Here is a 12,669-nt window from a genome sequence, read left to right as displayed (position 1 = left end):
AGGGCAATTTGGTGAGGTTAGCCTTGGAGGTTGTATCAGCTGACCAGTTTCTCAACCGTAACTGATGCCTGGCCACTACTATCGAAACCACCCCTCTGGCTGAAGTGCAAACCAAATCACAGCCCGCATCTGCCAAGAAGGCAGCAGCTGGTTTCATAACCACCCTGGAGCTTACCCCAGAGTCATCATCCTCCTGGGAAATAAGCAAACAACAGCGAGCTACCAAGGAATAACAAGAAGCGATCTGCAAGGTCATTGCCACTGCTTCAAATGCTTGCTTAAATATAGACTCAATCTTTTTATCATGAGCATCCTTCAAGGCCACCCCTCCTTCCACAAATGCATCTATCTTCGGAAAACGTAATGCTATCTTACCACTGGATCCAGAAGGTACATATCTTCCAAAACCCGACTCCCTTTGAAATTAGCCTCTGGGGCGCCCCACTCAAGATCAATCAATTCTTGAATGGCCTCCATCAAGGGAAAAAAACAAGAGGCTTTACACAAGAAAACCAAAATGGGATTTCTCTTCGGCTCAGACTCAGAATCTGCCCCAGGAACCCCGAGCATTTCCAAGGTCTGGGAGATCAGAGCTGGCAGTTCATCTTTATTAAAGAAACGTAGCATAGATCTATATGATTCTAATCCCGCAGGAATTTCACCATCCTCAAGAGAGTCAGGATCAGCGTCATCATCCATGCCATCCGGATCTCTATCAGGAGGTCCCGGTGCTGCTCTAGGAGTACTATGGAGCTTAACAGAAGGTCCAGGCAAGGTTTCTACCTGCGCCTCTGCTCTGGGAACATTGGACAGGGTTGAAGACTGCACCTGAAGAAAAGATTGCAAGCCCTGAAAAAATTCTACCCATGAAAAAGTAGAAGTATCTAAACCAGGAGGCACCTGAGGCATACTCACTGAACTACCATCCTCCACTGAGGAACCACTTAGGGGAGTTCCAAATTCAGGTGCCACACCTGAATCATCTTTACCCAGACCTATATCCAGCTGGGAAGAACCAGATTTAGTGAAATCAGAGAAAGGTAGTTCTCCCTTAGCCTCCAAACAGCGCTGCCACAAGTTAGTGGGCACTCCTGGCTAAGATGCCCTTATATGAAAGGCAGTGCAAAGAGAAGGGCGCATAGGCTTCTTAGATATAAGTGCCATTATGGCCAACAATGCGCTAAGCGGCAGCCGGAGGCATGCTTCTAGCTGTTTTTTTTATATATACATACATATATGTATATAAATTGGACGCATATACATGCGTCCAACACTTAGGCGACCCAGACCTAGGCATCTAACTAGGTGTCCAAGACAGGCACCCCAAAGATAAGTGCCTCAAAAATACAATTGCACAGTACAATTTGTGCGCATAGATAAGCGCGTGGTCACTACAGCGCCATTTAACTTGGACACAGTCTATAAGGCCTGACTGTGCGTCCAAAAACTGGGCGCACAACCTGGATCCACATGCTGAACTGACAATCCTGTAGAGGGCAGCCTGAGAAAGCATGCAAAAAGCCATTGCAGCCTACCACGCGACACGCATCGAAAAAGCCTCGGAGTGGGGCCTAGCCTAAGAAGGCTGCTCAATCCACCAGGCTGCCCACATCCTTCATCCTCCCGCAGAGCAAGACGAACGTCGGAACAGTGCGCTGAGCACGGAGACCGGGGGAAGTTGGAAGTTCAACTCAACAAAAGCCTTACCTTGGTGAATTCAGAGATGGTTTATGGCTGCTGGGGGGAGAGAGCATATGTCATCACTGCCATGCTCAGCTTCCTGCACCTGTGGCCTTTCAGCTGCTTAGGCAGCTAAGTCCACGCCAGCTGAAAACCAGCTACCAGACCAAGGCACTCATCTGAGGGACCATGAAAATCACTTGAGGAAATCACAACCCTGGGAGGGACCATTTGGTATTGCCGCAGGAGAGCAGGACAAATTTATTTCCTTAATTCTCCGTTCTCAAAATGAAGCAATCCCTAGTAGGGATATGCATGTCTACCATCTGCTAAAGACGGAGAATACTGGCAGGCTGTCACTGCAGAGGTATATGTACTGTAACATCAGTTTGCTCAGTCTCCATCTGCTGATAGAGGTGCATAACCCACTTGTTCTGGATTCATCTGACTGGATGCTAAGAAACTCATTTTCACAAAATCATTTCCAGTTGTGCAGACATTCTACAAATTGCCAGTCTAACCCAATATTGGAGGCCCAGAATGGATTTCTTCATGTCTCACTGTGTGAACTTAAACAAGAGACTTTGAGCCAATAAAGCTACCTCTTCAGTAAGAAACTTGCTAATCACTGAAATCACTCGTACAGTGCCATATACATAGGTGGAACTAAAAGCATTTCACTAATGTAAATGCTGTTTTGTTAATTAGGATGTGTTAGTTCTTTGTAATACAGTGTTATATAAAATATGCCACCATCTTGACTTGCACATTCTTTAATATTCATACTTTCTTACAATATTAAGCAGAGAGCTTTTGTCTGTTCCTGGGATCAGTTCAAGCCTGCTGGATTTCATCAAGTCTACGTTTGTGTTTTCAGTTGATTTTACAGCTGAACCAGACATAGCTCAAATTCGAAATTTCTCATTTCTGGCACACTCAGACACCATCAACTGCAATTTGTTTTTAATCTGCTAATGCAATTTGTCTTTGAGATGCATCTCTTTCAGGCTCTGTCACAGCTTGTGGAAGGATCACTTAAAGCCACAGTATCCCTATCCACAAACAGTTGTTAAAATGTTTTTCATTCGACTGTAGCTCAGACTACAGCATTATGTGAATGCCCGCATCCTCTTCTCTGTTGGGATTAGATCAGGGCTTGGCATGCTGCAGAGGTGGTGCACTCAAGCCAAAAGGGAAAGAAGATGGCTGCTGCTCAGTGGCAGCCCTTGCTGGCAAAAGAGTGGTATAAGCGTCAAGCTGGAGAAGGTTCTGCTCTCCATGCTCAGGCATGCAGGCCAGGAAGGAATGGGTTAAAAAATGGGGGGCGAGGGAGAAAAGTCCCCCACCCAAAACAATTTCTTCTTTCCAATTTTTTTAATACAATTTCAATTTTATTATATTTTTTTTAAATTAAGTGTCCCCCTGCTTCTTAGGACTTTCAGTTCAAATGCAATCTGCCTCTGTTAAAGCTCTAGTATCACGAGCCTTCCTTTGCTCCACCTTGCAGTTTCCTCCAGTTTACCAAAACTGTCATGCTTCACAGCAACCACCCAGATCCCAGGATAACCCTATAAAACTGTAGACCAAACTTTCCCAACCAGTATCTCTTTAAACCTGATCAGTTGTGCCCCAGAAAAGTCACCACTGCCTAATGCTCAGATTCAGGCCAGCACCTGGGCTCTGTTTCATCACCTCAGGAACAAAAGACACTGTGGTGGCTCTTAAACGTACAGAGTTTCTTTTTGGGAACATGTGTTCGCATGCATTTCCCTTCTTCCTTTCTACAGCATGAGACCCGGAGTGTGGTAATTAATGGGCACCATGCAGAGTACAGATAGCTGGGCCTTGTTTTGTGCAGCACACACATTTATTTATTTAAAAATGTTTATATACCGCCTTTACAATTCAAAAGAATTAATCAAAACGGTTTACAACCGACATACATAATGAATAAACTTTAAAAACAAGACCAAATAAAAGGCTAACATTAAAATAATAATACAATTAAACATTCATGCCCTACAACGTTAAACAGTGAGTGGGTTGAATCTGTAATGTTGTTTCTTATAGAATACTAGCTGTGCCCGGCCACGTGTTGCAGTGGCAGAGTCAGGTTCTTTTCCCCCCCTCCCCTTTCCCCTTGCTCATATACCTCAGTCACACATCGTCTTCCTCCTTGGTCACTCACCCGCCCTTTCCTCCCCTGTCCCCACTCCAGCTCTCTCCCCTCACACTCACCCCTCCCCCTTCGGTCACTAACCCCCCCTTCACTCCCCTGTCCCCACTCCAACTGTCACCCCTCACACTCACCTCTCCCCTCTGTGTCTCTCCACTGACACTCACTGCCCCCTTCATTCACCCTCCCCTCACTGTCACCTCTCCCCACCTACTCCCTATTCTTTTGTCAGTGACACCGCACCCTCTCTCAATCTCCTTCCCTGATTCTGATCCCCTCTGGCTCGCAATGCCCTCCCAGCTGCCCCCCGTCCCTCTCCCTCTTGTGCGGTTCTGCGTGGCCCGCTCCCGAAGGCGCGAGGTCAGCGAGGATCCTTCCCTGTCGTGCACGTGAGCCGTACCAGATCGCCGCCGCAGCTCCTCCCAGGTGTCGAATTTCGGCCGGCCGACACCACCACGCCCGATATTGCCGCCGGTCTGCTGCTGCTCCTCCCAGCGCCATGTTGGTCCCGCTGTGCGCATCGTGCACCGCTGCTGCCCCTCCCAGCACCATGTTGGTCCCACTGTGCCCGATGTGCGCTCCCGCCCACGCATGCGCAGTACAGCAGTTTCATTTCCCAAGGTAGATAGCGTGTGTTGCATGTCTGTCCAACAGATGTCGCTGTTTTCCCCACACACATGTAAAAACATGTTTTTTCTGTAACCGTGTGACCAGTGGCGTAGCCAGAATTGATTTTTTGGGTGGGCACAAGGTTAACATGGGTGGGCTGTAGGCATGCAGGTCTACTAGTTGTTTTTTTACTGATAAATAATGCCAAATTATGCAGCATAGCATTCACATCTACGCCTAAGTATGAGGTTTACTTAATGATACAAACATAATTCACGGTGATTTGTGGTACTTTAGCCTTCTTATTATTACGATTTTATACACGGCTCCTACCTGTCCATAAATTTTGAGAGAGCGGTTGTGTTGCTTATATTTAAATTGCTAACATCTCAAAATATAGATATATATTTTTACCTTTGTTGTCTGATCTTTGTATTTTTCTAATCAGTTGGTCCTGGTCTCTTTTTCCCATTTTTTCCCTTATAGCTCATTTCCTAATTCCTTTTCAGTGTCTTTCTTCTATTACTGTCTTCTTCCCTTCCACACACACACACACACACACACACACTTTCTCTCACAGACTCCCTCTCACACACTCAAGCTCTCACTCTCATATGCTCTCCTCCCCCCCCAAGCTCACATTCTCTGCATACACACATACAAGTTCTCACTTTCTCACCCCTCCCCAGGCTTATATTCTTATGCACACACAGACGCACATCCAGGCACCCATTCTCACCCACACACATAAACCCAGACTCCCATTCTCACCCACAAACCCATGCTCCCAGTCTCACCCATACATATTCAAGCTCCCATTCTCATCCATACATATACACATTTAAGGTCCTATTCTCACCCACACATACACACATTCAAGCACCCATTCTTATCCACATATTCAAGCTTCCATTCTCACCCACCCACACAAACCCAGGCTCTCATTCTCACACATATATACACACATTCAAGCTCCCATTCTCACCCACCCACAAACCCAGGCTCCCATTCTCACCCACACATACACACATTCAAGCTCCCATTCACCCACATATTCAAGTTTCCATTCTCACCCACACATACACACATTCAAGCTCCAATTCTCACCCACACACAAACCCAGGCTCCCATTCTCAACCACACATACACACATTTGAGCTCCCATTCACCCACATATTCAAGCTTCCATTCTCACCCACATACACACCCAGGCTCCAGTTTTCACCCACACACACTCCCATTCTCATCCACACATACACATTCAAGCACGTGCACAGCTTCCGCTTTCTCCCCCAGAGCAGGAAGATCAGCTGCCTCTCCTGCTGCCACCGGACTCCTACTATCTTCGGGCGTCGGGCGGTATGGCCCGCCAAACTTCCTGTCGGGGGGGGGAGCGGAAGTGCAGCGCACAACGTCCACTTCCTCCCTCCCCCCCCAAGCAGGAAGATCGGCGGGCCATACCGCCCGACGCCCGAAGATAGCAGGAGTCCGGTGGCAGCAGGAGAGGCAGCTGATCTTCCTGCTTTGGGGGGAGGAAGCGGAAGCTGTGCGCGGCGCTTCCGCTTCCCCACCCCCAAACAGGAAGTTCGGTGGGCCGTTTGGCCCGAAGATAGCAGGAGAACAGGTGGCAGCAGGAGAGGCAGCTGATCTTCCTGCATTGGGGGGAGGAAGCGGAAGCTGCGCGCGGCGCTTCCGCGCCCCCCCCCCTCAACATGGCCATACGGCCGCAGCAGCGCTTCCCCATGTGTGCCGCGATGGCGCGCGAGGCGTGGGTTCTCTTGTTCGCTGTCGCGGGGATGGGATCCCGCGACAGCCTTGCAGTTCCGGTGCCAGTTGGGTGGGCCTGGGTCTAAGTTGGGTGGGCACCTGCCCACCCAGGCCCACCCGTGGCCCTGTAGCTGGGTGGGCCAGTAGCTGAGCCTGGTTAAGTTGAAAAAACAGAACAGAGCAGTAAAGGTTACAGTTTGTGGTTTGTTTTGTTTTTTTTACCCCAAATGAACAGCACCAGCAAAGAATAGTTTAAATATGCAAGCACGCCTTCCTGCCCCCCCCCCCCCAACCCGGCGAAATAGAGCAACTGACGCTACAGCCCCCCTCTCGGGAGATGTGGAGACTCAGTGCCCCCCCCCCTGTGAAAAACGCGCGGCGGAAAATAAGAACTGTCCCCCACTGTGCTCCTCCCCGGCTACTTGTGTAAACTGCCAGCCGGTGGTGAGGGTGTGTGCTAGGGTTTGTTCCACCGGCTGCCATGTTGCAAAACTTCATCGGTGAAAGTGGTGCGTCATGATTCCTGACCTAGTAAGGGCAAATGTCCGCTGAGGATATGGCACCGACGGGCTGTTGCCCTTACTATGTCACATGGTGTACCGACATCATTGTTGTCTCCGTATAACATAGTAAGGGCAACCGGCTCCATTTTGGTTGCTGGCATCCGACGGCCCTACTGAATGCGATGTGTCCCGGACCGTTCCCGTGGTGCCGGCGGAGAAGCACGGACTTGTATCAGGTGTAGTGTGTGATCGGAGTGCAGTGCGTGGGTGGGTGAAAGAGGGTACTTTAATTTAAATTCAGAGGGTGTGTGAAATGCGTGGCTTCCCAATGCAGCAGCCAGGAATTCGTGTTTTGGTGTGTTTTGGGAGGGTGGGTGAAGTAAGTGACATTGGCAGGCGTGTGGGTGGGGGTGTGTGGTGTGATGAGTGTGGATTTCTGTGTGTTATTAGGGAGTGTGACTGAAAGACAATAGCCCTGTGTGGGGGTGGGGTGTGGTGTGTGAGTGTGTGTGAAAGGTCTAAGAGATTGCGCTTGTGCTGACGGCCACCAGATGTCGCTGTTTTGTGTAAGCAATTTTTAAACTTGTATTACCTGTCACAGGTGTGACCTATATGTAATGTAAGTGTATAAGATCCTTCCCGTATGGGAAGTGAATGTTGTGTGCAAATTTGAACGCATTCGGTTAAGCGGTTGGCGAGATTAGCGATGACGTACAAACTATTTAACATTTTTATTTATATAGATCTGTTTGAAAAAGCTAATGACAATGCGGAAGGTGAATGAATGTTAGTTTTGGGAGTTAAAGAATAAACTGTATGCTTTCTGAAATAAGTAGGTTTTTAATGATTTTTTAAACTGTTGTGTGGAAGAAATGAGACGAAGAGAGTCTGGGAGTGAATTCCATAAAACAGGGCCTGCTACTGAAAATGCCCTTTTCCTAGTTAGTTCATATTTTGCCAGTTTAATTGTGGGTACATCTAGAAGATTTCTGGAGAGAGATCTGAGTTGTCTGGAAGGTTTATATATACGAAGGTTAGTGCATAGCCAAGCAGATGTAGTGTTATAGATAAGAGAATGAATAATTGATAGCACTTTAAACTGGATTCGGTATTTAATTGGCAGCCAATGAAATGAAAATAAGACAGGCGTAATATGATTTCGGTGTGAGGTACCTGCGAGCAGCCGAGCAGCAGAGTTCTGAATTAGTTGCAATGGATATAGCGCAGAGTATGATAAACCTAAAAGTAAAGCGTTACAGTAGTCCATTCCCGAGAATATCAAAGATTGCAAAACAGTACGATAATCTTGAAGAAAAAGGAAAGGTCGAATTATTTTCAATAAGTGTAATTTATAGAAGGATTTTTTTGTGATATTGGCAATATGATCAGCCATAGAGAGATCTGAATTAATTGTAATTCCTAGGCTATTAGTAGAGGTACTAATAGGGATAAGAATGCCCTTAAAATTTAGATGAGAAGGGGGCCCTATGGTGGATTTAGAAATGGATGAGAGATGAGTAATAGTAGTTTTTGAGGGGTTCAATTTTAGACGGTTATGATCTAGCCAAGTATTAATAGTGGAGAGAAACAGCAATATTAATGAAAGAGTATCTGACCAAGAGGTTTTATAAGGGACGAGCAACATTGCACATAGAACCTCCTCACCTTCCTTGTCCTGAGTCTTCTTCAAATTCTTCCACTCTCTGTTCTATCCCCAGGCTGAGTGAGATGGGGAGAACATGCACTGAGCACTGGATGTGACTTCTTCTGAATGCCGGGAGTAGCAGCAGTAAAGGAGTTCTAGCAGACACAAGGCAGCCAAGGTAATTAACTTTGTTGGCTGCCCACACCACACAAACATCTCTTTTATCTTGCAAAGTGTATATACAGGGAGCTGGTGCATCGTGATGGATTCACTCGCTCTCTCCCTTTCAGGCCGATCCAATACTGTGCGCTAGCCACTGTGCACAGCTTAATGCGTGTCCATAACCTCCTACGCAATAAGAAGATTAGCACATCGACATCACCATAGGTAATAGCACTCATCACATGGAAATTCATGTAGCTGAGGCTATTAGCTAATCCCTGCAATCCAATAAATTTTTCCTGCATCCAATGAGCCCTTGCAACTTTGCAAATTTTACACCAGCCCAGGGCTGGCATTAAGGTATACAATGCTCAAGGGCAAATTGAAAAAAAAAAAAAGAAAATCCTGCTTTCTTTGACTCCTCCTAATAGTATCATAGCAATACTAAGTAGGAGAAACCAAATAAAGCAGTGAATTGTTTTTTTTAAAAAGTCTTTGAAAAAAAATATTCTGGACGGCCAATACACGCACAAGACACATGATCCAGACCGTGTATCTTGTGTGTGTATATGCCAGTAGAACGAGAAAACGGACGCTCAATCTATGAGCGTCCGTTTTCTCAACCCGCTTGACAGTCACCTCTCCTGTGCGCCCGATGCCGAAGAGGCAGTAGGGACACCCATTTGTCCTTACTGCCTCCTATTTAGCGCGACCCCGCATTTAAATATTCGATTGCACGCCCAGGAGAGGTGGCTGGGTGCGAGGTAGGAAAGCAGGCACTCAATACCGATTGCCCGTTTTCTGCACACATTTATTGAATCGGCCTGTTTGTTTGGAAGACAGACAGTGGGGTTTCAGTGCTTGCCTAGCTCTTCTTTTGGCCATATGAGTCATCTCTATGTCTACACTGTCCATTCCTTGCAGGCTGGTATGCCTCATATATTTGTTAATGTAGCAGTGCCTTGGGGTAGAAAACATTGGGAAATACTGCTATAGACCTATCTCAAACCTACCTTTCTTGCATAAAATTATTGAAAAAGTAATTGCGGCACAGCTATTTTACCTCTATCCAAGTGAAGGGTGCTTACACTCATATCCCGATGCATCCGGAATCCTGGCAATACCTCTGCTTCCAATGCAATGGCAAACATTACCAATACAAAGTCCTTCCTTTCGGACTATCGTCAGCCCCCAGGGTTTTCACAAAATGCATGGCGGTGGTGGCGGCTCATTTACGAAAAAAGAGAATAAAATTATTTTCTTATCTAGATGATTGGCTCATCATCGCCTCAGACCCACAGATACTACAACTCCATCTCCAACAAACAATCGACTGCCTACAACAGCAAGGCCTCAGAGTCAATTACGAAAAATCAAAACTCAGCCCTTCTCAAACTCTTCAGTTTATAGGGGCGCACCTAGTAACAACAACAACCAGAGCTTTTCTTCCAAAGGAAAGAAAGCTTCTTTTTCGAATGCTGCTACTCAGACTTCATTCGACACCACAACTATCAGCTCGTTTAGTGCTTACGATTCTGGGACACATGGCGGCGGCCATCTACACGGTCCCAAACACCCGTCTCCACATGCGCAGACTACAGTGGGGACTAAAATCCCAGTGGTCTCAACATTGACAACCTCTATCCCATATTATATCCCTAACACAGGAGATGAAGAAGGATTTAGAATGGTGGCTTGCACGTCTGGGACCCCCCATTGATCGAAAATTTTGTCTGTTATTTGTTGATTTAATTCCCACTCATGCGGATGAAAAATCCTGCTGAGTCTGTCTGCTCGAGTTTTGGCGATGCCCGGGAGGTACATCGCCTGTAAGTGGATCGAATTGCTGTGAGCCCATTCTAGGATAAGGATCGATTCTTTGCATAGGCTCCAAGAACCGGACCCTCCTTGCTTGTTTATGTAGTACATTGCCACTTGGTTGTCTATGTATAGACAATTAATTCAGACCTTTCTATGGTTAATCATATTGCCAATCTCACAAAAAAAATCTTTTTACAAATTACACTTATTGAAAAGAATTCGACCTCTTCTTTTCCTCCATGATTATCGTACTATATTGCAATCTTTGATATTTTCTGGATTAGACTATTGCAATGCTTTATTATTAGGTCTATCAGATTCTGCTCTCTATCCGTTGCAATTAATTCAAAATTCAGCTGCTCGTGTACTTTCAGGAATCTCGCGCTGTAATCATATTACTCCTGTTTTATTTTCCTTTCACTGGCTCCCAATTAAATATCGAATTCATTATAAAGTTTTGTCAAGTATTCATTCTCTCATTTATAATACAACATCCACATGGCTCTGCAGTAATCTTCGCATCTATAAACCAGTTAGACAGCTCAGATCTTTATCCAGAAACCTTTTAGATGTACCCACAATTAAACTGGCAAAACATGAGTTAACAAGGAAAAGGGCGTTTTCCATAGCTGGCCCCATATTATGGAATGCACTTCCAGACTCCCTTCGTCTTATTTCTTCTACACAACAGTTTAAAAAATCATTAAAAACACATCTATTTCAGAAAGCATACAGTTCACTCATCAACTCTCAAAATTAATATCCAATCCTTGCATTTTACTATTTTTTTTTACCCAGATACATCTTTTGTTTTTAAGCTATAATACAGATTCAATTTATCTTTTGCTTAATTTTTGCAGGGCATGACTGTCTTTTTGTTTTGTATTTTTATGATTTTATTTTTATTTGATTGATTTATTATGTATGTTCTGTTGTGAACCGTTTTGATTAATTCTTTTGAATTGTAAAGGCGGTATACAAACATTTTTAAATAAAATAAATAAATAAAATGTATACCATTACTCTTTTGCCCTTCAGATATGAGGTAAATGTTTTGAGGGCATTCCTTATTGCTCTGAGTTCCAGTAAGTTGATTTGGTAAGTTCGCTCTATCGGGGACCATAGACCTTGAGTGTCTAGGTGGTCGAGATGAGCTCCCCAACCTTTGTGTGAAGCGTCTGTTGTCAAGATCGCATTATGAGAAGGGTTGGCAAACAATGCTCCTTTGGTGAGGGTTCTTTGGTGAGACTATCGACGGGAAATGGATTTGACTCAAAGATTTCATGCATGACAAAATGCAGCACTGACACTGAGCCATCAAGCCTGCCACACATTATAAAAAACGTTTTTCTTGCCCTCATCAGTCCTGCTAAAATCTAAGGCTGCCATGCTTCCTTCTTCTGCACAATCCATCTGAATGATCAGCAGATCTTGTTCCGTCTTCTTGCTATTTAGAAAAGAGAAACTCATACTGGATAATGTAGACAGAAAATTTTGGCACAAATAGGAAACCTCAGAGATGTAGATCATATTAAAAAAATATATTTTAAATGTATGTTTCTTCCAATTCTGAACAATCATGGGTGTGAAAGAAATGCTTAATTTTCTTAGCCAGAGGGATAAAAGATGAGTATGCCTCAGTCAGATTTAACCAAATGTGAGCAGAGACCTCCTCCTCCTCAGAGGCTGTTAGTTGTCTCAGGCCAGACTGGGAGTGCCACATTTTTGGCATGATTATACCCTGTAATGGGAATAGTATTTGGGAACAAAAATAGCAGAAGTAGCTAAAACAAGGTGATGTGCAATAACCCACAATTGTCAATCATCAACAAAGAGAAGGAAACTAATAACATCTCACAGTTTATACATGGGGCTTTTGCATTTTAGGATTTACTTTTCTTTTATCCTAAGAGAGGCTCGCTGCTGCTGTGGCAACAGAGTTTAACATTCTAAACTTCTCTGAAGGTTCATGTTCTTTACAAGCAATCCGATGGCCAGACTACAGAATCAGACCACTACTTTAAAGATCAGAGCTTGAAAAGGAAGAAGTACATTTTTGTTTACAATCTCTGCTAGCCACTGCATCGAAAAACAAATGAGTTTACAAGGAGGAAAATAACATATTTACACAAGAAAAATACATATTGGGTTAGCCCTGAGGCTCATCAGAAGTGTTGCATACTGCCATGTGAAGACATTGGGTCAGTTTTGGGACCCAGTTTCTGTTTCCTGGGCTGGGGATGCTGTGGCGGCAGTGTTCTCAGCTGCTGAAGGAATCTTGTCCTTTGCACAACAGCAACACTGAA

General features: G+C 45.1%; 1 protein-coding gene across 3 annotated transcripts in view; it reads right to left on the bottom strand.

Annotated features, from left to right (window-relative positions):
- The window catches only part of TXNDC16 (thioredoxin domain containing 16), a 242,981-nt gene that overhangs the window by 183,891 nt on the left and 46,421 nt on the right, over positions 1–12,669 (bottom strand). The gene's annotated exons all lie outside the window — the stretch shown is intronic.

This window comes from Rhinatrema bivittatum, chromosome 4 (assembly GCF_901001135.1).
Source record: "Rhinatrema bivittatum chromosome 4, aRhiBiv1.1, whole genome shotgun sequence".
In the NCBI taxonomy this organism is placed as follows: domain Eukaryota; kingdom Metazoa; phylum Chordata; class Amphibia; order Gymnophiona; family Rhinatrematidae; genus Rhinatrema; species Rhinatrema bivittatum.
Note: the sequence above shows the minus strand (reverse complement) of the source record. Positions and strands in the feature narration are given on the sequence as shown.